Below are 26,692 nucleotides of genomic sequence, written 5' to 3'. Positions count from 1 at the left end.
TCTTGGCCGACTCTGCAAGGAGTGGTTCTTCCTTCACGCTGGTCGCTGGTTCAATCCCAGGCAGCCATCGTATACCCTGATCTTGATTAATGTCTAGTGTGTTTGATACACACAGAGGACGTGTTGGGAAATAGAGGAAATAGAAAAGTATGCTCTTGGGGCATGACATATATCTCTCAGGGCCAGTTTATTGGCTTGAAGGAAATGTCCAAGTAAGGTCAGGGATGAGTTGCCAGTCCTGCCAGGCTGTTCTGCAATCTGTCTTCACTTCTGTCCACAAGTGTCCATGCCCATGTTAACTGTACACCTGTGATCACATAATCGCGGGTTCAGTGTTTTGTATAGCTGTGGACTCACACGTTCCTGTATTTACCGCAATATGTACACAGGCTGACCCAGAGAATGTCTTCATCAACACCAAAGCTTCATGGGGACACTCTGGCCAATTCAAAGGAAAGGATGATGATTGCAAGAAACACCATTGGACACACATAGTGTACTGTAAGTTACAAAAATTCCTTACAAACAGCTCATCCCTGAAACAGTCCTCACCATGAAGCCTCAGACATTTCCTTCTTCTTCAAGTTCAGGTGCTTAAGTTTCCCTTCCATGGGCATCATTTACTAGTGAATACTTCTTTCTATATAAATGAGGAGATAAAAGTGTGGAGAGTGTACAAAGCAGTGACCTGTTGGTGTCTTTCTCTGTAGTGGGCCAGGCAGGAGTCCTGAAGGCCGGGGCCTCAGCTGTTGAGGGAAACATTCACGACTCATCACTGGCTGAGTGTGTCCGTGCTAACACACTCCATTACAAGTGTACTGAGTGCCCTAACTAATGGTTTGTTATCCCATTAAGTGAAAGTAAACACTATCTGTTCCTATACTTGGCACAAAACAATAATTCCTTGGCTGTAGTATCATGCTGTACACACTGGCATGTGTTAAGTATTACTGGGATGACTTGAGGAAGAACAAGTGTTACAGTTTACAAGTCACCAGGTGTGACAGTTTTCTTTGGTCACCATCCAATAGAGTAACTGTTTTGCTTCAAATCTTGCAAGACAACAATGCTATGTCTGATTTTGTTGTGTCAGCCATTAAATAAATGTTGCAGACATCATTATTACTGTGGTTTGCAGCATTTCCAACACAATCAGGTAACACTTTCAAAATATCACAGCCATCAGTACTTAGAGCATGTTACAGGCAGGTGCTGACATTTCCTTTGTTTTGGGCAGGCAAAACAGGCAGCCAGTGTTGTTTTGGCATACACACATGGTAGTGAGGGCATTAAAATATTCAATAAATTTGTAAGGCAGCAGTGTTTCATCACTGCCTGCCACTCACTGACGTCCCAAACCTTACATGGGCCCAGGGAACCAAAGCTGGCTGTGGCTTCAAGCTTTGCACAGACTTAACCAATCCTTAGATTTAGAGATCAGTGTTCTGAACACAATCATACCTGCCAGCAGCTGTTAACCCCTTCATTGCTAATCCCTCGCAGCGAGACTATCCCCCAGGCGCACTCGGGCAGCCCAGCTGGGGGAGGGGGTCTCTTTTACCCTCAGCATCTCAAAAACTATTCATCACAGCTAAAAAACAAAAAAAAAAACATTAGAAAGAGGAGGCCAAGATCTATAAGATTCGGTTATGTAAGCCTCTCCTGCAAATGTACAGGCACGTTCAGCAAGTGACGCTAGTGCTCGCTCTTGCAACCGCTGTATCTCAAAAACAATTCACCACAACCAAAAAACAAAAACACCTTTGGAAAGAAGAGGCCAAGATCTATATGATTCGGTTATGTGCGTGCGTGACGGTCAACCGTAAGGCAATTGCTGAGTAGCTCTCTTGATGATGGGGTGCTGGCAGGGCAGTACTGCCAAATGTAAAATTTACAACTATATGGTCAAAAAATCAGTGAGGTCAAGCTATGCAAAAATGCTGCAATATTGGACAACAACATCCACCAGTTACTCGTCCGTAGATTTTCTGCGCTTCTCCGCTCTAGACTGATATGATTTTCCACCAAATTTAGTGGAAAACTCACTCAATTGGCAGTGCTGTGGGGTGAGAAATAGTGTTGGAACACTCTCATATGCGGGCAATTTGAGTGCGACTGGTGATCACTGCAAGGGTTTAGCACCACCGGCAAGTTACGCTGGTCCTCGCTGCAAGGGTTTAGCACCACCGGCAAGTTACGCTGGTCCTCGCTGCAAGGATTTAGCACCACCGGCAAGTTACGCTGGTCCTCGCTGCAAGGGTTTAGCATCAAAAGGGTTGAACACACAGGTCCAGCTGGGGGTAGGGCTGGCTTGGGCAGGTACCAGTACAGGACAGGTCCTAACAGTACTGACTCTACAACAGCACCAGACTGATGAGCAGACTGGTGCCCTGACTGTGTCACACAGTACTGCCAATACCAGTACTGGTGCCTGCCCTTACTGCCAACAGGACCTGTTGGTTGGGCTTTAACAGCCCAACAATAATAATAATATAATAATTATAATAATTATAATAATAATAATAATAACACACACACACACAATAATAAGAAGACATACCTGCTTCCTTCCTTCTTGTGGCAGTGAGTGGCTCCCCTGGTGGTGGTGGTGGTGGTGGTGGTACAGCTGGTTCCACATCGCTGATCCTGCAAATAATGGTTCATAAATATACAGTTGGAGACAGGCTGGAGAAAAACACGGTAAAAAAAGGATGTTTATTTTGTTTTAATGTTTTTTTGGTTTTATATATATATATATATATATATATATATATATATATATATATATATATATATATATATATATATATATATATATATATATATATATATATATGGTATTTCGTTCCCGGACTTCGGCGCGATGCGCGAAACCGCGAACGGCGGGACTATAACCCTATGGGAAAATATGCATTTGGGGAAGTCACCTCTGACACGTCATATAAAACATGTTTTTTTCGTTCCCAAAAGTAGCCAATTTGCGATAAGTAGCCCAATCTGGCAACACTGCAGTGTGGCGGCGCGTGAATTTTTTTTTTTTAGGATAATGTTGCTATGAGAAAATCTCGACCAATAGCAGTCGTCCCTGAGTGAGCTGCTGGCCAATAGGAAAGCATTACGCCACAGTTCAACCGTGACGCCACTCAGGAGCAACCTAAAGGCGGTGTCACACTAGCACTTTTTCCGTCAACTTTTTCCGTCGTTTTTCTGAAAATCGTCGATATCTTGGCTGCGGCCTGTCACACACAAACGGTGTTTCGTCTGAAACTTTCCGTCGGCACAGACCATAGGAATGTAAACAAACATGGAGTCCACGCTGCGGCAAAGATACGCTGCTCTGAACCTAATACTGTGTATTGTGAGACTTAGACGAGCTAAACAAGCCAAAAAGCATGCATGGATGCGCTCATGGTTGGCCTGTCGGGAAAGAGAAAGTGTGTACCACAGGCTGTTAAAAGAGCTGAGTTTAGAGGATCATGAGACTCTGAAGAATTGGATCAGGTTGGACAAGAGCCAGTACCACAGACTTCTGGAGTTAGTGACACCTCTTATTGCCAGAAATGACACCAGGATGAGGAAGGCTGTCACTGCAGGAGAGCTGCTTGAGACAGGTTGAAGCCACGGAAAGTCTCGGTCTTGGTCTTGGAAATGTAAACAAAGGCGGAAATTTGCAGGCGGAACGATCCTGATCGCCTGACAAATTCATGCGGTAAGTTCATGAACGATGAAAATTGACGGAAATGGCATTAATCGACGGAAAAAGTGCTAGTGTGACACCGCCTTAACGTCCATTGCCCCGCCTCCTCCTCTCTCCCTTCCCCTCCTCTCTCTGCCTCCCTCCTCCTCCTCTCTGCCTTCCTCCTCCTCTCTCCCTTCCTCCTCTCTGCCTCCTCCCTCCTCTCTGCCTTCCTATTTAGCGTCAATGCATCCACAGATACGAAACTGGGGCCAGATAAGCGGGGTCACAATTAGTTGATCATGAATACGCTAAACCGATGGGTGAGACCATGAGTATATATATATATATATATATATATATATAAATATAAAAATATATATATATATATAAATATATTTTTATAATATTTTTTTTTTTTTTTTTCAACAAAGGAGACAGCTCAAGGGCACACATAAAAAGGAAACAATAATATAAAAAAAAGCCCGCTACTCGCTGCTCCTAAAAAAGAAACAAAAGAGGTGGTCGAAAGCAAGGTCAATTTCGGGAGGAGAGGTGTCCTGATACCCTCCTCTCGAAAGAGTTCAAGTCGTAGGCAGGAGGAAATATAGATGAAGGAAGATTGTCCCAGAGTTTACTAGCGTGAGAGATGAAAGAGTGAAGATACTGGTTAACTCTTGCATAAGGGGTTTGGACAGTATAGGGATGGGCATGAGTAGAAAGTCGTGTGCAGCGGGCAAGGGGGGGGAGGCATGCAGTTAGCAAGTTCAGAAGAGCAGTCAGCGTGGAAATATCGGTAGAAGATAGGAAGCGATGTAACACTGCGGCGGAATTTAAGAGGTAGGTGACTGTCAGTAAGAGGACGGGAGTTGATGAGACGAAGAGCCTTAGCCTCCACTCTGTCCAGAAGGGCTGTGTGAGGAGCCCCCACATGAGATGCACACTCCATACGAGGGCAGACAAGGCCCTGTATATGGACAGCAACTGTGCGGGGGAGAAGAACTGGCGGAGACGGTACAGAACGCCCAGCCTCGAGGAAGCTGATTTAGTAAGAGATGAGATATGAAGTTTCCAGTTGAGATTTTGAGTTAAGGATAGACCGAGGATGTTTAGTGTTGAGGAAGGTGATAGCTGGGTGTTGTCAAAGAATAGGGGATAGTTGTTTGGAAGATTGTGTCGAGTGGATAGGTGGAGAAACTGTGTTTTTGAGGCGTTGAAGGACACCAGGTTCTTCTTGCCACAATCGGAAATAATAGTAAGGGCTGAGGCTGTTGCCTGCAGCCTCCAGCCTTGAGTCGTTAAGTTCCTGTAGGGTGGGTCTTCTATTAAAAGAAGTTGAGTAATGCAGAGTGGAATCATCGGCGTAGGAATGGATAGGACAGTTCGTTTTGGAAAGAAGATCATCAATGAACAACAGAAAGAGAGTGGGAGATAGGACAGAACCCTGTGGGACACCACTGTTAATAGATTTAGGGGAAGAACAGTGACCGCCTACCACGGCAGAAATAGAACGGTCAGAAAGGAAACTGGAGATAAAGGTACAGAGAGAAGGATAGAAACCGTAGGAGGGTAGTTTAGAAAGCAAAGATTTGTGCCAGACCCTATCAAAAGCTTTTGATATGTCCAGCGCAATAGCAAAAGTTTCACCGAAACGGCTAAGAGAGGATGACCAAGAGTCAGTTAAGAAGGCAAGGAGATCACCAGTAGAACGACCCTTGCGGAACCCATACTGGCGATCAGATAGAAGGTCAGAAGTGGAAAGGTGCTTTTGAATCTTCCGGTTAAGGATTGATTCAAAAGCTTTAGATAGACAAGAAAGTAAAGCTATAGGACGGTAGTTTGAGGGATTGGAGCGGTCACCCTTCTTAGGTACAGGCTGTATGAAGGCATACTTCCAGCAAGAAGGAAAGGTAGATGTTGACAGGCAGAGCCGAAAGAGTTTGACCAGGCAGGGTGACAGCAAGGAGGCACAGTTTTTAAGGACAATAGGAAGCACTCCATCAGATCCATAAGCCTTCTGAGGATTGAGGCCAGAGAGGGCATAGAAAACATCATTTTGAAGAATCTTTATAACAGGCATAAAGGAGTCAGAGGGGGGATGAGTAGGAGGAATATGCCCAGAATCGTCCAGAGTGGAGTTTTTAGAAAAGTTTGAGAGAAGAGTTCAGCCTTAGAGATAGATGAGACGGCAGTGTTGCCGTCAGGACTGAGGAGTGGAGGGAAAGATGAAGAAGTGAAGTTGGAGATGTTTTTGGCTAGATGCCAGAAGTCACGGGAAGAGTTAGAGAAAGCAAGGTTTTGACATTTTCTATTAATGAAAGAATTTTTGGTTAGTCGGAGAATAGATTTGGCACGATTTCGGGCAGAAATGTAAAGTTCATAATTAGCATTAGTTTGAAGGCTCTGGTATCTTTTGTGAGCTACCTCTCTATCATTGACAGCACGAGAACAAGCGTGATTAAAGCAAGGCTTTTTTGCGTGAGGAGTAGAGAAAGAACGAGAATGTATGTATGCCTCCATTCCAGAGACAATCACCTCTGAGATGCGCTGAGCACACACAGAGGGTCTCTATCCTGGAAGCAATAATCATTCCACAGGAAATCAGAAAAACACAACCTCAGGTCGTCCCACCGAGCTGAAGCAAATGCCAGAAGCATCGCCTTCGGTGGGTCCAGAGGGTGTACAGGAGCGATAGGACAGGATGCAGAAATAAGATTGTGATCGGAGGAGCCCAACGGAGAGAACAGTTTGACAGAATAAGCGGAAGGGTTTGAGGTAAGGAAGAGGTCTAGAATGTTGGGCCGGTCTCCAAGACGGTCAGGAATACGTGTAGGGTGCTGGACCAGCTGCTCTAGGTCGTTGAGGATAGCAAAGTTGTAGGCTTGTTCACCAGGATGGTCAGTGAAAGAGGATGAAAGCCAAAGCTGGTGGTGAACATTGAAATCTCCTAGGATGGATATATATATATATATATATATATATATATATATATATATATATATATATATATATATATATATATATATATATATATATATATATATATATACATACACACACACAAGATTGGAAGAGAGCAAACATAGTACCAATTTATGAAGGAGGAAAGAGAGAGGACCCATTAAATTACAGAGCGGTATCACTCACTAGTGTGGTTGCGAAGATATGTGAGAGGCTACTTAAAAACAGGTGGTCGGAATTTTTAGAAAGTGAGAGAATTATCTCGGATTGCCAGTTTGGATTCAACTCACCAACTTTTCATGTTATTACTCAAGGGTGACAGATTTAATACAAGAGAGAGAAGGCTGGGGGGATGGAGTGTACCTGGATTTGAAAAAGGCATTTGACAAAGTACTGCACAGAAGACTAATTTGGAAAATTAAAAATAGGGGTGGAGTTGGTGATGGACTGATTAAGTGGCTGGAGGACTTCCTAACTAACAGGGAAATGAGGACAATAATCAGGGACAAGGTTTCCAACTGGTGCCCAGTGAGGAGTGGGGTCCCACAAGGTTCAGTGCTGGCACCGATAATGTTTGCTGTTTGTATAAATGATATGGTGGAGGGAGTGACCAGCCATGTGAGTTTGTTTGCAGATGATGCAAAGCTATTGAGACGAGTCAATGATGTGAAGGACTGTGAGGCATTGCAGAGGGACCTGGACAGAATATGGGAGTGGAGTGGTACATGGCAGATGGAATTCAACCTTGGGAAATGTAAAAAAAATAGAGTTTGGTAGGAGCGGTAGAAGATGTGAATATGATTATTAGATGGGAAGTGAGATAATATGCAGAGGAGTGGAAGAAAAAGATTTGGGAGTGACTGTCTCAGAGAACATGTCACCGGACAAACACATCAACAGGATAACGGGACAAACTATGAGTTTGCTGAAGAACATAAGGACGGCATTTGTGTATTTGGATGAGGAGATGATGAAGAAAATAATAGTTACAATGATAAGGCCAAGGTTGGAGTATGCAGCAGTGGTCTGGTCTCCTCACGAAAAGAAGAATATAAGAAAGCTGGAAAGAGTACAGAGAATGGCAACTAAGATGGTACCGGAACTTAGGGATCGGACTTACGAGGAGAGACTCAATAGCATGGGGCTCACAACCCTAGAGAGAAGAAGAGAAAGAGGAGACCTGATAGCGGTGTACAGGGTGAGCAGGGTGGAGAATCTGGAGTGCGTGTGGAGCGAGAGGGAAATGAGAGGACATGGAAAGAAGTTGAGGGTGATCACGTAGGCAAGATGTGAAAAAGTTTAGCTTCCCAAACAGAAGCATTGAGTTGTGGAATGGACTGGAGGAGGAGGTGGTTTGTGCAAGAAACATTCATGATTTTAAGAAAAAGTTGGATAAGAGAGGATATGGAGACGGGACAGCGTGAGCGTAGCTCTTTTCCCGTATGTCACAACTAGGTGAATACACACACACACACACACACACTGCATGAGGCAATGGGACAAGCCATACAGTCAGCGACAATTAGAGGAGTTCTGTCCCCCCAAAATTGCCAGTGATCGCTAGCTACTTTAACTAAAACAGAGTCAAGGCCTGTTGATGCTATGAAGACTCGCACACTTTAAAATCTCTCACGTGATAAGTCATGATGCACTGTGCCTATAGTCTACAAGACATTGATCCCAAGTGTTTATGCTAACATATTTCAGGTGAGGTGGTGAGAAACACTCAACCATTCAGTTATTACAAGCTAAATACTCGCACCCAAGCTTACACCATTCTCCCATTTTTGTCTAATCTCCTGCCGCATGTATAGCTTGAACCATTTTTCCAATAGATTCCAAGAAGACTTACTTATGTTCAATCTGGAAAGTACCGAACAGAATCTAGTCAGTAGAACTCGTGGTAATGAGATATTCAAAAGGCCGAAACCCGCACAGTACCAAAAGGAGCCGCTGAGGGGCCGAACTCACTCTCACCAAGACTTCATACCTGTCAAGTCTTACGTTTTTTGCGTAAGTCTTACGTAATTTCAGCGATTTTCAAGTTTTACGGCGTAAGTTGAAAATCTTACATTTTTTTCTCCGCTGGCAATGTTTTTTTAACCTTCGCACGATGACGCGTTTCGCATCATCAAAGGTAAAGGTCCTGGCGCACGATGATGCTAAACACGCTATAGAAGTAAAAATTGATTAAAACTTAAGTTTTCAGTGGAAGTGCGTCAAATTTGGAGCGTCATTTGTCGGGATAAGTTTCTTAATGATAACATATGGCAACCTTTCTAAAGAGCGTAAATGAGGAGCATGGAGCGATTTTTAGTTGTTAGGCTACTCTGATGGGAGAGGAAAAAATACAGTTTTGTTGCAGTAACTCAGGAACTAATAGGCGAATGAAGATTTTGAGGATACCATAAGAATCCTCACTTTGTTCCGCTTCAAACATATAATCGGGTGAAAAAGTTGACCCACAAAATTTAGAGATAGCAAGTGGGGAAGAGTTGGTACTTAGGATTTATTGTCTACAATACTCTATACGGAGACTTGAAACGAGCTTCTATTGTTTATATATATTTTTTCCTCTATTTTTATTTGCGCATGTTCTAGTACAAGTCTTTATGAAGCCATTGATACCAAATTTATTGGGGTACGACATATCTGTGATGGTAAAATACATACTGAAAGGTAAGAGTTTCGCGGCGGCAAAAAAAGGCTGGTCGGGCCTGAGAGATGCATGGTGAGTGGAAGAGAAACTTACTGGAAACTTACTGTGCGCGAGAAGGTTAACATGTTTGTTTTAAACAATTTTAAATATATCGTGACGCGCCATATTTAAATCCATGTGAGCATGCTGAGTAACGGTTACTATTACGATTAGTGTGTGTGTGTGTGTGGGGGTATCTCGTGCACCCTGCTTGAGTCCGTCGGAAGTCTTTTCAACACAAACTTATGGTCTCTAACGCAAAATCTTATGGCAAGACACCACAGTAGCTTGACAGGTATGAGACTTAGCAACACAAAGGGCTGTAGCTGTCTAGGACACTGGGGAGAAAGAAACAGTGGAACACCTAATTGTAGAATGTAGCAACTACGAGAGGCAGAGAGGAGAGTTAGTACCAGAAGAAGTGATGGCCGTGATGAGCCGATGAAAAGCGATACAGGTCAAAAGAAGGTTTGTTTTGGTTTGGAATGCCAAGTGGTATAAATCTTCCTCCAAGGTATAAATACATAATGAACAAGTAAAGTCTGTGTTCGTGATTTATTAATTGCTTTAGTGTATCAAGTGCCTAAAATTGAGAGTAAAGAAGTTTTTGTAGACCTAAAAACAACGAACAACAGGTCGTAGATTCAGGCTGCTTTGCAGCCTAAGTTTCATAATTTCATTTATCATAACACTGCAACTCTGTCAAAGATTACTGAAGAAAATGTTCTTAATATTCATAACAATGTCACTCACCCTCTGGTTTATAGCCTTTGACTCTTTCCAGCAGGGTCTGTTTCTTGGTTAATAATAATAATAATAATAATAATAATAATAATAATAATAATAATAATAATAATAATAATCAAGCAGTCCTACCTTAAGATGAAGCAGCTGTTGTGTGTGAGTGGCAAAGTCTGGGCAGGAGTGAAGCAGATGGTGTCTGGCTCCTGAGGTACAGCTGTGAGTGGCTGGAGCAGTGAGTGGCAGCCACCTCCACAGCCTGGGTCACCACACACCTGCAGGCCATGACAGGGGTTACCAGGAGGCATATTCCCCAAGTCTGTACTCTTGAGCAGGGCAGGATAGGTGAGGTTAGGGTTAGGGAAAGTTAGGTAAGGTTTGGTTGGAGTTACTTAAGGTAATTTTGGGAGGGGGAATCACAATGAGAGTATTTTCCAGAACAGCCCGTGGTTAGCTGCTGTTACAGCCGAGCTGCCTTCACTCAGGGACCACATGCCCGCAGAGACTTCAGGAACATGCACCAGGAGTGCTCAACTAGCAGGGGACAAAACAGATGACCATTCTCTTCCTCTCATCTTTATTTCAATATTCTCCTTCCTTCCTTTCTCTCTCTCTGTCTCCATCTTTATTTGTATTTTCTACCTCCTCCTCCTCCTCATCCTTTATTTATTTTCCTCTTGTTCCTAATCTTTTCTTTATATATATTCATTTCCTTCCTTCTTTCCTTTCTCTCTCTCTGTCTCCATCTTGGTATTTGCATATTCTTCCTCTTTATTTTCCTTTCATTTCCAGTTTTTTCTTTATATTTCTTTCCTTCCTTTCTCTCACTCCATCCTTATCCATATCCTCCTTCCCTCCCTTCTCTGACTTACACTCCTTTTCCTTCTCTTCCTCTAAGTCCTGTCACTCTACACTTTCCCTGCTCTTAACATAGGCTGAAAACATGAAAGTTAACCCTTCCCTAAACTGCACCAGACACCTTAAGTTGACAGACATTCCAAACTGCATATCAAAAGTTACCTCGTTGGCAGCAGGGTAAAATAAACTGAGCCTTACATTGCTACATCATCCTTCTCTCAGCCCATAACTTACCTTGAGATCCATCAGGCTGTAGCAGTCATGGAGGGCTTTACTTTGTCACCACCAACTTGTGGCACTGGCCAGCCAAGCAGTTCTGTGCAAGGCTGGACCCCATCTTGACCAGGCAGTCTTGCATGGCGGACTGGCTTGATGGGTCCTGTGGAAGGGAGGGTTTGGGGGTCACTCATGCCTTGGAAAAATAAAGAATTAAATGTTCTTAGGTCAATATTGTTATACATAATGATATCCCATTACAAGTGTTTCCCAAGGCCACAGAGAAAATTATCCAGGATTTCATGGGTGATTTACCCTATCAAGGTGCAGGAGTCAGCTCAAACTATACCCAGCATCACAAAACAGTCCGTGGAAACCCAGCAACTTATACGAGAGAGTTTCAGCTTCTATTATGACTGTTTCCCAGGGCCACAGTGAAGATTAACAGGGCTTTCATGGGTGATTTTCCCATTCAAGGTGCAGAGGGCGTGTTAAAACTATTACCAGCATCCCAAAACACCCCATGGACACCCCAACAAGTACTATGAGAGGCTTTTCAAATAGGTGAACTGAGGTGCCCAGACATTTAGTACAAACCTTTGTCCCCTGTGATAAAAATATTTTGTTGGGAGTAAAATTTAACATAAAAATTCAAATCCCTTGCAAACTAATAAATGAGTATATCAAATGTAGGGATATATATATACACCTTTGTGCCTTGTGTGAGGGGCAGTACACACACACACACACACACACACACACACTTAGGAACTTATGTAAGCCCTGTTTCACTCAACCTCAGACACCCGCAAGCCTAGATATAACTTTCCCAAGCCCTGTTTCACTCCCCCAGCTCCTCTCTAAGCCCTGTTTCACTGTACCTCAGATACCCCAAGCCCTGTTTCACTCCCCAAAGCCCTCCCTGTTTCAGTCACTCTGGATAGCGTCATCTACTCACTTGGTGCCTCCGAGCAGGTGTTCATGGTGACGACAGCAGCACTCACACACTCAATAAAGAACACCTGTGAGTTCTGGTCCCCTGTTTCTGCTTGTCCATCTCCTGAGAGCCCTGCACCATCCTGGAAGGGGTAAAGGGGGTGGTAACTGACTGATGGTGAGAATTATTAGGGTATAAGTAATGGTGAAGGAGGGCCAGATTCTTAAACATTTTGACGCCCAGACACACACACACACACACACACACACAAACACACAATGACAAGGCTTTCATAGGAGTTTTGATTATTTCCAAGGGTAGTTTCTTAGCCCGGTAGCAGCGACGGGCCAAATGTGTGTCTTTACCGTGTGTAGCAGCAACAGGCCAAATTTTTGCCATAATATAAACCCCCAAAATTAGATGATACATAAACTGATCACAAATGCGTTCATGTATATTATGAAATGGTTTGTGTGAGTGATGATTTTTTCTCATTTTTCTCGCTTAGAGTGGCATTTAAGATCCACGCAGCAGAGCTTTTTCCACTGGGCTATCAGAATGGTGAGTCTGCATGTGTGTGTGTGTATTTACCTAGTTGTAATTTTACAGGCCTGGGCTTACGCTGGTGTGGTCCCGTCTCCACTCTATAATTATCCAACTTTTCCTTGAGGCTCTGCACACTCTTCGCCGATACTATTTTTTCACTTAGTCTGTTCCAAACCTCTATATTTCTTTGTGTGTGTGTGTGTGTGTGTGTGTGTGTGTGTGTTTCTATGCTAATTCATGTTCATCAGTAAGAGCATGGCACTTCAGCAATTATATCTTTTTTTAGGACAAATTTTGACTAATATTATCCTTTTTGGTAGCCTGAACTTTTGGCCTAAGGAAAAGAAAATAACTGAACAGAGAATTGAAGTGAGCACTCCACCCCTTACCATGGTCCCCCTCATCTAGTGTGCTGTACTCGCTCGGCCTTGCCCAGCGCCCACGGACACCTCCTCATGGCCGCCAGGGTCCACAGAGTCCAGCATCTGTGTGGCAAAGTCCAATTAGTAGATCTGTGGGAGATTTAGCATCGGAGAGTACATCACCTTACCCTAGTGTTGGGTTTGCTAAGTATTATAAGGTTTCTTAACTAACTCCAGCCATATATTTAAACTAACACAGCCATATATTTTCAACCCTAGTCATATATGTATATTTTAACTAACCCAGCCATATATTCTTTGAAGCCTAGCCATATATATTATAACTAACTCCTGACCAGCGACTCCCCAGGTTCCCACACACATTTGTGACTATTTTTTCAGTTGTTTGGATCACTCCACTCTTTGCTATTAGTTTCCTGGAGCTTTGAAGGAGTCCTGGCCGTGTCAGCCGTGAGCCATTGAGGCCGTGACATCCAAACCAGTAACCGGACACACTGTTGGCGCCCCAAAGAACACACCTTACTATATGCTACCATCTCGACACACCATTAAGCTAGTTGTCACACACAGCCTAAGTGTCTTGTGGCAGTAATGTTAGGTAAGGTTACTGTAGTGTGTGTTAGGTTAGCTGAGTTAATATTGTTCCTTCAGCCTAAGTGTCTTGTGGCTTCTGAAACCAAGGATATAAGTAGCAGACCGGGGTCCCTGGAAGCAAAAGTGATTAATATGGAGGAAACAATTACAAGCCATAAACCAACAACAAAAGTCTGTGACCAGGAAGTTAATAGTGTGAGGGACAAGACAGAACCAGGGTTAAGTGACTCATTCCTTAGAGAAGTGAGAGACATGAGGGATAGAGAAAACAACATTGTCATATATGGTGTACCTGAGTCTGTATCTACAGTGAATAGTGAAAAGATTGACCATGACCGGAGATATGTAAAAGATATGATGCAGGTGGCGTGGAAGTGTTAGTAAACACGGTTCCCCGTGTGTTCAGATTGGGAACATCTAGTGCCAAACCTCGGCCTCTTCTTGTGAAACAAACAGACACTGAAGCTAAGAAAACTTTATTCAAAAACATCAAAAACTTGGGTGCCAGCCCTTTGTATAAATCAGTGAGGGTTACCCATGACCTTACTAAGAGAGAGAGAGATCACGAGGCAGCCTTATGGAATGAGGCAAAAAACCTGTACACTGCAGGGAAAGGGAAACATATAGTGGTTGGGCCACCATGGCACAGAAGGATTGTGAAAGTAAGGGGATACCAAAATCCAGCGGAGACCGAGAACTCAGCCTCCTCAAACACGGCCTAAATAAACTACCAAAGGACAATAGTACACTAAGTTCAGTAGACATTAAGGATGTTCTCATTATGTTTAGTAACGTAGATATTTTTAGTTTAGATAAGAGGCTTGAATTAAAATGCAGACTGGGGAAAATGGAGAGAACACCTCAGGTAATAGCCCTCCAAGAAGTTAAACCAAAACACTACAGGTATGACAGAACTACTGCTGAATACTCTCTGGAAGGATATGATATCATTGAACAAAATTTACACAATGAAATAGGGAGGGGCTTAATTATGTATATCAAGAAGGGCATGAAATATAATACAGTTGAATTGAAGGTCAATTATAATGAATACTGTGGCATTGAAATGGTATGCTGTGGTGCAAAATTATTGATTATGTCTGTCTATAGAAGTCCAAACAGTGACATGGACAATAACAATAGTTTGCTCCAGCTGATGAAGGAAGTAAGTGATAGCGTGCAATATAAAGTATTAATAGGGGACTTTAATCTTCCTCAAGTCAAATGGAACAACTACACCACAGAAACTGGAGCAACAGAATTTAGCACACAGTTTGTTGAAAAGGTACGTGATTGTTTTTTCACCCAACATGTTGAGGACGTAACACGGATAAGAGGAGGCAACACAGGCAATACACTTGATTTGATATTCAGCAATGATGACTCAATAGTAGATGATATTGTGTTAGATACACCGCTTGGAAAAAGTGACCATGCTTGCATTACTTTTGCTGTAGCCACACACCTAACTAGAGGACAGAAGTAAGAGACAAGTGTACATGTACGAGAAGGCAGACTATCAACTTATGAAAAATCGTCTCAATATAGATTGGGAAGAGTTTTTGTCACAGGAAATAACAACGATTACAAATGGAAGAAATTTATTAACAAATTGCAGGAGGTTGTGGAAGAGTGTGTACCTAAGAAACATATTGGTGATATAGAAAAGATGAGGAAAAGAACAAACGAGTCATTGCCAATGAGTGACAAGCTGTGGTCAAAAATAAAGAGAAAACAACGGTTATGGGAAATGCTAAAGAAAAAAAGACAGGAAAACAACACAACTATGGCAGTGGATATTGAGAAGGAGTACAGAAGAATAAACAATCAGGTTAGACACCAAACAAGAAATGCTGTGAAACTCAAAGAAAGAGAAATAGCGAAGAATATTAAAGAGAACCCCAAAATCTTCTGGAAATATGTGATGTCCAAGACAAGAACCAAATCACGGATTGGAGACTTATATAAGGATGAGGAGAAAATTGAAAAAGCAACAAGTGATAAAGAAAAGGCAGATATATTATCTGAACAGTTTGTTGGGTTTTATTAATGAACCTGATGGAAACTTACCAGTAGCTGACATCAAAGAGGCCCCAAGATTTGATAATGTGGAAATAACACAGGATAAAATAAGGAAGGTAATAGAAAACCTTAAAAGAAACAAGTCACCTGGACCTGACGGGATACACCCTAGGATCATAAAGGAATTGAAGGAGACACTGCTGGAGCCTTTGAGGATACTATACAGCAGTTCATTGCAGGATGGTGTGGTACCAGAAGACTGGAGGGTAGCTCACATCACAGCCATTTTTAAAAAGGGGAATAAATGTGATCCAGGCAACTATAGGCCGGTCAGCCTTACTAGTATATTCTGCAAGATGATGGAGTCACTTTTGAGAGAGGAAATTATTGCACACATGAAAATGAACAATCTCTTTAGTAATAAGCAATTTGGCTTCATCTCGGGCAGATCGACGGTGCTGCAACTTATCAAAGTGCTTGACGATGGACTGAGGCTCTTGACGAGGGGCTGGCTGTGGATGTGGTTTACCTGGATTTCATGAAGGCCTTTGACAGAGTCCCACATAAGAGATTAATGAAGAAAGTCTCCAGCTATAGAGTGGAAGGCAAGGTGCTCAGATGGATTCATAGTTTTTTGACTGGTCGGAAGCAGAGGGTCCTGGTCAATGGCGAGGCATCAGCATGGAAGGACGTGACAAGTGGAGTGCCACAGGGCTCAATGCTGGGTCCTTTGCTATTTGTAATGTTTATAAATGACCTGCCAGATTCAATCAAACATGACAGCCAAGTGTTCCTGTATGCAGACGACACTCAAGATTTTTGAAAGATAAAGGAAAGGGAAGATTGTGACAAGCTGCAAGAGGACCTAGATGAGCTCAAAGGATGGACAGAAAAATGGCTCATGAATTTTCACCCAGACAAAAGTAAACACATGAGGATTGGGCAATCAGAAATTGAGGACAAAGTTTATAATATGTACAGTAAAATCAATAAGACCAGGGTAGAAAAGGACATAGGTGTGGTCATTGATAACAAGCTCATGTTCTCAGATCACCTGGCCGAAAAAATTAACAAGGCGAATAAGATTGTGGGGCTGATAAGAAGAACTTTTATTCACCTTGACCCTGCAGTATTCAAGACACTCTACACTGCATTGGTAAGACCCCATTTAGAATATGCCAACCAGGTATGGAGTCCACACCTGGTGAAGGATGTTGAGGCTGTGGAGAACGTGCAGCGAAGAGCAACGAAGCTGGTGCCTTGCCTGAAAGACCTGCCATATGGAGAGAGACTGAGACAGCTTGAGTTGCCCACACTGGCATATAGAAGATCCCGGGGAGACCAAATTGAAACTTTTAAAATTGTAACCAGGAAATATGATATAGATTGTACAGAGGGATTTTTTGATTTAAGGGAAGATAGCACCACACGGGGAAACTCTAAGAAAATCTTTAAACCAAGAGCTAGGCTGAATGTTCGGAAGTTTTCATTCCCCAACCGGGTGGTTAATACCTGGAACAGTTTGCCAGAGTGGGTAGTGAACGCTGACTCAGTAGAGAGTTTTGAGGCAAAACTCGATAAATTTTGGAAAAATCAAGAACAAAAATTTTCATATAGAGCACAAATAGTCACCACGCGCAGCCCACACAGTGTTCAGGCTGCTGAACTGGGGCCACAGGCCACTTAAGGCCTCTTCCAGGGAATCTTCTGTGAGTATCTGTGAGTATCTGTGAGTAATGTTAGGTAAGGTTACTGTAGTGTGCATTAGGTTACATTAAGTTGAGTTAATATTGTTCCTTCAGCCTCAGTGTCTTGTGGCAGTAATGTTAGGCAAGGTTACTGTAGTGTGCGTTAGGTTACATTAAGTTGAGTTAATATTGTTCCTTCAACCTCAGTGTCTTGTGGCAGTAATGTTAGGCAAGGTTACTGTAGTCCAGGTTAGGAGGTTATGTAACGTTCGGTTGGAGTATGTAGTTTAAATACGCTCCCCCACCCAAAACGCTCGAGTGCATGGCCGTCTCCTCGACCTATGGGACAGATACGAGGATGGCGACCTGTGCACTGAAGCATTTCTAAGAGCTTGAGCAATAATAGTTGGGCTTGGACCTAACCCAACGTCCGCGGCAATGAATGATTCGTAACCAAGACTAGAAGAGGCGGCATGCAGGAGCGGCATGTTTTTTAACACTTTCAGATTTTTTACCTGTGCACTGTTTATTATTACCAATATAGTATACATACCTCTTATGGAAGCTTTAAGTATGTATATATTCAATTCCCTTTTTGAGCCATTATATGGCCTTTAATTTTGTTTGTATTGATAATATTTGTCACTCAACATACGTATAATATCAAAGCAATAAAATGAAATAAATCTTTTCTCATTTTATGGGGCAAATAAAAAATATACGAAAAAAATGCAACCTACCATGACCCCTTTCTCTAACAAAGGACATCACTGTATACGGGTTAAAGGATGCAGGTGTTTTTTGTTAACATTTTTAGAATGTTTAATAGGTTTTCTTGGTGAGTAGCAGAACCTCTCCTTTCAAGTGGCGAAACAACTAGCACGCGAAATCACGGAGGTGCGAACACCCACAGGTGGCGAACCGGAAAGTGGCAAAACCTCTGCAACCCGAGTGTCCCTATCTTTTCTAACATATCCTTGTTGGGTGCAGTAAACCACGTGAGTTAACACAGGTTCACCTCACTGTTGATCCAGACCATTTTTTTCTGAGGGTTTGGTGTGTCTTGGAATGGCCACAGTCACCTCTAACACTTGCCTGCTGCATCTTGACAGGCTTGGGATGACCACCATGCAGGCACCCCCAAGAAAGCCTACCACTGCTAGAGACCACAACATAAAAATTAAATAAATAAATAAATGAATCTAATGGGGCCTCACCTACAGGGAGGTTTACACCCTTGCCTCTCCTTAGGGTCAATATAATACAGGGGGAATACACACAAAACTCCTCCCTGGCACGGGGCACACCAGGGAGGAAAAGTATAGAATAACACCCAGAGAGCCAACACCCCAGCATGTGTCCCGCTCTCCACACACACACACACACACCTGTCCCTGCTCCTGCCCCTGTGGTATCATCCCTGACTCTGCCCCTGCCCCTGCATGCTTGGCTCAACACACACACGCACACACACGTCACCGCTGCCATCACTCTGCCCACAGCCCCTATTTTTCCAAGTTTAACGCCTTATTTCACCGTCCAGTCGATTCCTAAACCTTGAACAAGACGTCACCTCCTTTGCTTCCCTCCCTGGCACTGTAGATTAGGAAATAATAATAATGATAAAATAATTATTCTTGGCACCATCACGCGCCCTGCCCGCCGCCACCCTGTCCATGTTTTCTGCTATTTATCACTTGTCTCGCCTTGATTAACTCTCCTCGCCCGCCCTAATCCCTGATAACACGACTACCTACCTTGCTTCCATCCATGGCCGTCTGTGTCGTCCTGGATTACAAGGAAATTGGCCGACACGCGGAACGCCGTCCACCTCGGATCAGCTGACAGATGAAGATGGCGGGAGGAAGGAGGAGGAGGCGATGCAAGCGGCCACATTTTCACCGTCATATGCCAAGTGTACACCCAAAAACTACCCTCTCAACCACATTCATGAAATTCACTTGTATTTCTCGTTTAATTTGATAATTACTAATGGTTCGTTGTAATAGTTATGGGCCAGAAAATGGATAATAGATGGTGGTGAGGATGAAGACTTGGCACCTCTGCAGGGGAGCACATGTATAATTGTTTTTTTCCTGGCATATCTGTTTGGCGTGTTTTCTTGTGTTTCAGGCTGTGGCTAACTCTTCCAAAGTCAGGAGGAAAGAAAATCAGGGAAAAGAACAGAAAAATACGACGAAGAGAAGAAAAGATGAAAAAACATGAAAGAATCTTGCTTTCCACCTTTCCCTCCCTCCTCCCCTTTCTTTTCCTCCCAATCCCTCCTCGTTCTTGCCCCACGATGAAGAGGAGGAAGGTTAATTTCCCCGTACGGAGCTTATATCCTGAAATTAAATCAAATGCAGCTCTGTTCATAACCAGTTGTAGTTTCTTCAGCAGATATTTAGGAAGGCCATAATAAAGGGAGTTACAATAATCCAGCTTACTAGTTACATGATTATATATAAGCATCTTCATGGTCTTATCATCCAGGTATTTCTTGACAAATGCAATATTTCTGAGATGGTAGCCTGCCGTTCTCACCACCTGATTGATCTGTTCTTTGAATGATAGAGTGCAGTCAAGTATCACACCTAGATCTTTGACTGACTTTTTTTACAGTCCTAGTGTTATCTTTTATCCGAAGGTGGAAATATCTAGCCTCCTGACATCCTTGTTCTTCCCTACAATCAAACATTCAGTTTTATCCTCATTCAGCTTCAGTTGCTTAGAATTCATCCATTTCCCGACATCATCCATAATTCTGCTCAGCTTATCTTCAGTGTTTTCCACATCACTCAGCGACAAATAGAACTGTGTATCATCGGCATACAGTTTAAAGTCAACTTCATCCCTTCATAGCAAATGTGAAAGACCAATAGTATAAACACAGAATAAAATTGGACCCAGTAGGTTACACTTCCCTGGGAGACTCCTCTTTGCAAAAGTTTATGAGTGGAGAACGATTTATCTATTTTCACACAGTAAGTTCTGCTCTCAAGGTAACTCCTCAGATAATCCAGCGCGCCACCCTCAATTCCAATATTCTTGCAATCCTGAAGCAATAGACTGTGCTCCACCGTGTCAAACGCAGCACTCAAGTCTAACAAAATCAGAACACCACACTTCCCTTCATCCATAAGCACAAGCAAGTTGTTTACCACCGAACAGAGAGTAGTTTCAGTTGAGTAAAGCCTCTTGTAGGCAGATTCATTATCCAGTAAAGCCTGCACCACTAGCAAATGCTCCATTAGCTGATTTAAGATCACATTTTCAAGTATCTTAGATAGAAACGTCAAGTTGGATACTGGTCTAAAGGAACTTAAACACTCTGGGTCCAGTTCACTTTTAACGATAGGTTTCACGATCGCCGCTTTCTCACTCTCAGGGAAAGTCTTATTTTCGATACTAGTGTTAACCATCATAGTCATAATATTTAAGAAATCACTAAAGTTTTCACTCTTAATGATGTCACTTATCGGCAATGAATCACCATCACAGTACGTCAGTTTCACCTGTGTATGATAGTTTTCACCACAGCCACATCCACTTGTTGAAAGCTTGTTAACTTTATTTCAGGGACTGGAGTTTCCACAGCGGATCCATGGTAACCGCGGTCGCCTCTAAAGTTCATGATAACTCTCTCAATTTTCTTGTCAAAAAAAGTCTAAAAACTTATTTGCCAGCACTTCATCCGAGAAACCATCCGGAAGCTTGTTAACCTTTCTGTTTCCAGTCAAACTGTCAAGCACCTTATATAATTTATTGATGTTAGGCCCTGCCTCCACAACCTTATTCCGATAGTATTCTCTTTTCCGTTTTATCACAAGCCGGTTTTCTTTGTTTCTCGCCTCCTGGTATGCTCTTCTTGCCTCATCTGTTTTTTGCCTACGCCACAGTCTTTCTTTTTTCATCTTCTCTCTTTTTGCCCACAGTATTTCCGCATTGAATCAAGGTGCATGATCTCTCAACACTGTCTCCTTTTCAATCAGAGGACAGAGGCTGTTATACTCATCTTTAGCTAAACCATTATATAGCTTAACCAGGCAGGTAGCACAGTTTCCACGTAACACCGAGCCATGTTCACAGATTTCACGACAATTAATAGTAATTTCCTGTATTACAGAGTTAATCAATATTTCTGGTTGAAAATTCTTTCGTAATCTGAACGTAATCTTTTGTCTCTGCACTGTTTCCCTCATGTATGAAATTTCAAAGGTTACCAATTTATGCACCGGGGATATACAACATATTTCATAACCCCCCCCCCCCCCCCCTTGCTCTAGATCACCGTCTATATCGCTGAAAACCAAGTCTAGCACATGACCCCCTAAAGAAGTCATCTCAATGAAGGCCATGGCAGAAGAATTTTCAGGATCATCAGTCCATAGATTAAAGTCACCACAGATGAACACATCTGCACTCACCATATCCACAGACTCCAAAAATGTGCGAAATTCATCAATAAAGACCTCTGCTCTTGTATCCGGAGGTCGATACACCTCAATAAAGGTGCATTTCCTTCTATCAATTTCACGGATGACTTGCACTAATTCAAAGGTATCCCACCTTTCTGATGCTTTTCTCCGAATCTTCTTAAAAGAATTCGAAAGAAAGCTCCCAACACCACCACCCCTTCTTGTCTCCCTCGGAACATGTAGAGAGGTACGAGTTACTGGCGTCATCTCACGAATCTTGGCGACGTCGTAGTCATTTAGCCATGTCTCAGTTACCGCTAAAATGTCAAGATCGATCCTTTTCTTTGATGAGATCACGGATATCTAGAGTTTTATTTCCCACAGACTGAACGTTTAGCAGACCACATTTAATCTTTGTATCTGAGGAATTAGTAGCCATGATCCGTTATGTTACGAATTCTCTCAATATCAGTCTGAAAAACTACACAACACTGGTTATTCGCCGAGTGATTAACTTCAGACTTCTTGTACCTCACACAATTTATACATTTCCCTTCAGTCCCGGGGCAGTCTTTCGCTTTATGCTCTCCTGCACATTTATAACATACTGGGTTCTCACCATTGGCCTTGGCAGTGCATTTGGACTCAATATGACCATATCTCTGACAATGATAACATATTATTGCATGGTATCTGTCTCCCACAGTATACACCCCCCATTCAAGTTTTGTTAAGAACATAAGAACATAAGAACATAGGGAAACTGCAAGAGGCCGGGTGGCCTACACAGGGCAGCTCCAGAATCCCCCCCACTACTCACGATGGGTGAGGTGTAGTTACAGGGGTTACAGGTAGAGGCTTGATCCTCGTTATACCGGCGGTACTATGGCACGCATCCAGTACCCCGTCACCTTACTGCACCCACACCTCACTGCCACCTGTCGTCCTCTTCCATGTAGCTATCCAGTCTACTCTTAAAACAAGCTATCGTCCCTGCACTAACTATGTGATTGCTGAATCTATTCCATTCCCCCACCACCCTATTACTAAACCAATGCTTGCCTATATCTCTCCTAAATCTATACTTTTCTAATTTAAATCCATTACTGCGAGTTCTATCCTGCTGGCTAATTCTCAGTACTTTACTTATATCGCCTTTGTTGTAACCCTTGACCCATTTGAATACTTCTATCAGATCTCCCCGCACTCTTCGTCTCTAGTGAATGTATAAGTTTAGAAGTTTCAGCCTATTTTGATATGGGAGGTTCCTCAGCCCCTGAATCATCTTGGTCATCCTCCTCTGAACTGATTCTAGCAAGCTGATGTCCATTCTGTAGAGGCAGCTCCTTTGACCCTAAGCTCCCGTGTATCTACCCCCACCTAATATCGCTGTCCATGAATTTATCTAGTCTATTTTTTAATGTGACAATTGTATTGGCACTCACCACGTGACTGCTAAGCCTATTCCACTCATCCACCACCCTGTTTGTAAACCAATTTTTGCCTGTGTCCCTGTTGAATCTGAATTTATCCAGTTTAAACCCATTACTCCGTGTCCTACCCGGTTCTCTTACCAACAAAACCTTATGAATGTCTCCCTTATTAAAGCCCTTCATCCATTTATAAACCTCGATCATGTCTCCACGCACCCTTCGCCTTTCTAGAGAATGGAAGTTTAACTGTTTGAGTCTTTCCTCGTATGGCAAGTTTCTCAACCCCTGAATCATCTTAGTCATCCTCCTCTGCACCGATTCTAACATTTTGATATCCATTCTATAGTAAGGTTGTAGCAGTCACCGCTCAAATTTCGTGTTCCTTCCCCTCAGTGACAATAAGAAAATGGGGCGTTGCAGCATAGACTCTATGTTCATTTTTACTTTGTGTCAATGTTTTCGTTCGTGCTCCTGTCTTCCTGTTTCCTTTGCGTCTAATTGTTTATCTCTTGTTATTTGTTTATCTTCTACTGTCCGTCCATGTCCTCTTGTCGTCCATTCGTACACATTGTTATACACATACACCAACACTTAAATGTTACCCACACTTCCCAACATTCACACAAACGCATACCCACACAAACACCTTTTCTTAGTGTCTTGTCCGTGTCAATGACCTTTGTGATTTTTGTCCAATAAATTAACCCTCACGGATATTGAATTTCTCTATCCGGGAACCTATTAGCACTTGAGAGCACTCGCTACCACCAACAAGGTGACCAGAACTGAACCGCATGGTCAAGATGAGGTCTAACTAATGCTAAATATAGTTTGAGGAAGACTTCGGGGCTTCTGTTGCTTACGCTCCTTGAAATAAATCCCAGTACTCTATTTGCTCAATTTCTAGCTGAATGCATTGTGCCCTTGGACGGAGATCAGAGCTCACTAAGACCCCTAAATCCCTCTCGCACCCAGACCTGCTTATGAGAGTGTTATTTAAGCAATAGTTATATGAGGGGTTGTTCCTACCTACACTCAGAATACTGCACTTCCCTACATTGAACTCCATCTGCCATTTATCCGCCCAGTCATACAATCTGTTGAGTTCACCCTGGAGAATACTAGCGTCCTGATCCGACTCAATTACTCTACCGATCTTGGTATCATCTGCAAATTTACTAACATCACTACTAATTCCTGTATCTAAGTCATTGATATAAATAATAAACAAAAGTGGACCTAAGCCTTGTGGGACCCCACTCGTAACACATCCCCAGTCAGATCTTTTACCATTGACTGAATTGTTAACTAAACATTTAAGTGAGTCTTTAACATATAGCGCAACTCACTGAACTGCCACACACTACTGGCGACCCACCAGCGTCACGTATCCTGTCTAACAATTCTCTAAAACGCCTGAGAAGGTCCTCGCTTGGCACACGATCTATCATGGTGCTTGTAGATTAGCTCTCTAACCATTGGATCACATTTCAGGATATAATGCGCTGTGCCACCGGCAGCAGGCTTACTAAAATTTTTCTCAATTTTCTCCTCAACTTGTGGAATCGAGTGTAGGAACTCATTTCTTTTAAGCAGTGTGACAGAAATGAAAATGCTGAGATGGATGAGTGGAGTGACAAGAAAGGACAGGATCAAGAATGAAGTCATAAGAGGTACAGTTAAGGTAACAAGTGTGGGTAAAAAGGTGCAGGAAGCGAGACTGAGATGGTTTGGTCATGTCATGAGGAGAGAGGAAGGGAGTTGTGAAAGGCAGATAATGGACATGGAAGTGGGTGGCAGAAGGAGGAGAGGAAGACCCAAGACGAGATGGAAGGACTGTATTGTGGCGGACGCCAGGGAGAAGAACTTGGACCTTGAAGTGGCGGAGGACAGGGTTAGATGGAGGAGACTCATCAAAAACAGCGACCCCGTATAGAAACGGGATAATAACGCTGCGGAAGAAGAAGGTCTCAATTATCTTATCCCCAGTCTCCTCCTTGTGCACATTACGATCTTTGGCCTCAGTTTTCCCACACTTTTAGTCCTGACTTTCTCCACAGATTGCAATTTTTGGGCTGCCTCATTCCTCATATCCTCATCATCAAAGTTCATTATAATATTACCTCCAATAGTAAATCTTGAATCAGTAATCTGAATGCCATGTAATGCTTCAGAAACTTCACCTTTCAACTCTGTAGCCTTTTTATCGTGTTCCGAGGCCTTGACAACAAGTAAATTCTTCTTAACTTTCCTCTTACGTTTGGTGACCTCAGCCCAAGTTGCATCTGCTGACTCCACATGTTCAGCCCGTTGCAAAACGTCCGCCACATCCTGCGCCACCTCCCCCAGCTCCTCCTTCACGCTGACCGCTTGTGACTCAACTTCTTGTTTCACTTCTGATATTTCCTCAGATAATTCCAGCTTGAATTCTTCCATTTTTTCCACAATTTTGGTAGCCAGAGATGCTTTACGAAGGCATGGGTTGCAAATCCAATTTACTTTATTTATATTTTCCGACTTAATTCCAGACAGATGAGCACACTTCACATGACACCACTTAGGGCACAGACAGCACCCTATCCACTTATCGCCTGTGGGATCCGCACAAACGTAACAGAACTCCACCGAGTTCTTGGCTCGGCCAGCCATTTCGATTCAGCGTTTTCGCGAGCAAGGCGCAGCACCTCCGACCCGCGCGGCGACTCACTACTCACTCTGCCATAATTGTTTTAGCATCCTTATTCTTTACCCGCTTGTTGGACTGAGTAAGTGACCTTTGACCTGATGAAGTAAAGTCTGTGTCCACCTCTGCCAGCCATCGCTCGTCAGCACCCCTGACCAGTCCTCCGGGACCCAAGCCACCCCGGGGACAGAGTGGCCTCAACGCCTAGCCTCGCAGCCTCAATGATTAGGTATGTTTGTGCGGCTTACTCGCATTGGCCTGAAAACTATACGACTTCTAACTTGTGGGCTGAACTAAATCATCGCCTATTCGACTAAGTGCTTATAAAGTGCAAAAAGCCTAGATTCCGATAAGTAGCAATATTACTAGATTTACTAGCGGCTTCTCTTGTTACCGCCGATAAAGGACTATTGAACTCTTAATTAACTTCCATAATAAATCAAACTATCGCCTAGTCGACCAAAGCGCTTATAGAACGTAGCAAACCTAAACTCCGAAAAGTAGGATTGATAGATTTTAGCGATTAGCACTTCCTTTCACCTACGATAAAACAACAAGCGACTGGACTCTTAACATCTAGTATTAACCAAACCTTCATTTATTCGAGTAACACAGCGTAGCAGACCTTATAAATTCCCCAAAACAGTACTATTAGGAGAGCCTAGTGATTACCAGCGCCCCGCCAATTTTTTCTACCAAATCGATAAAATACTGACGGTGACCGCGAGCCTTTAGTAGCCATCGACCTTAATCCCCCCGGAGCCTTGACACCTGTGAGACACTCTGCTGGTCTCAGCGTGTAACCTTTCAGCTTACTCTGTTAACCGTTCCTCCCGGG

General features: G+C 43.0%; 1 long non-coding RNA gene across 1 annotated transcript in view; it reads right to left on the bottom strand.

The window, feature by feature from the left end:
• Positions 1 to 10,318, bottom strand: part of LOC126989844 (uncharacterized) — a 39,667-nt gene extending 29,349 nt beyond the window's left edge. The window contains exons 1-2 of the long non-coding RNA XR_007743785.1: positions 10,212 to 10,318; positions 2,561 to 2,646 (exon numbers count right to left, since the gene is read on the bottom strand). This is a non-coding gene — a long non-coding RNA (uncharacterized LOC126989844). The remainder of the gene's footprint in view (positions 1 to 2,560; positions 2,647 to 10,211) is intronic.
• Between the last annotated feature and the right edge of the window lie 16,374 nt (positions 10,319 to 26,692).

The sequence above is a fragment of the Eriocheir sinensis genome, unplaced genomic scaffold (assembly GCF_024679095.1).
Source record: "Eriocheir sinensis breed Jianghai 21 unplaced genomic scaffold, ASM2467909v1 Scaffold1331, whole genome shotgun sequence".
Taxonomy (NCBI): domain Eukaryota; kingdom Metazoa; phylum Arthropoda; class Malacostraca; order Decapoda; family Varunidae; genus Eriocheir; species Eriocheir sinensis.
The sequence above is the reverse complement of the archived record's forward strand: the minus strand, read 5'-3'. Positions and strand labels throughout refer to the sequence as shown.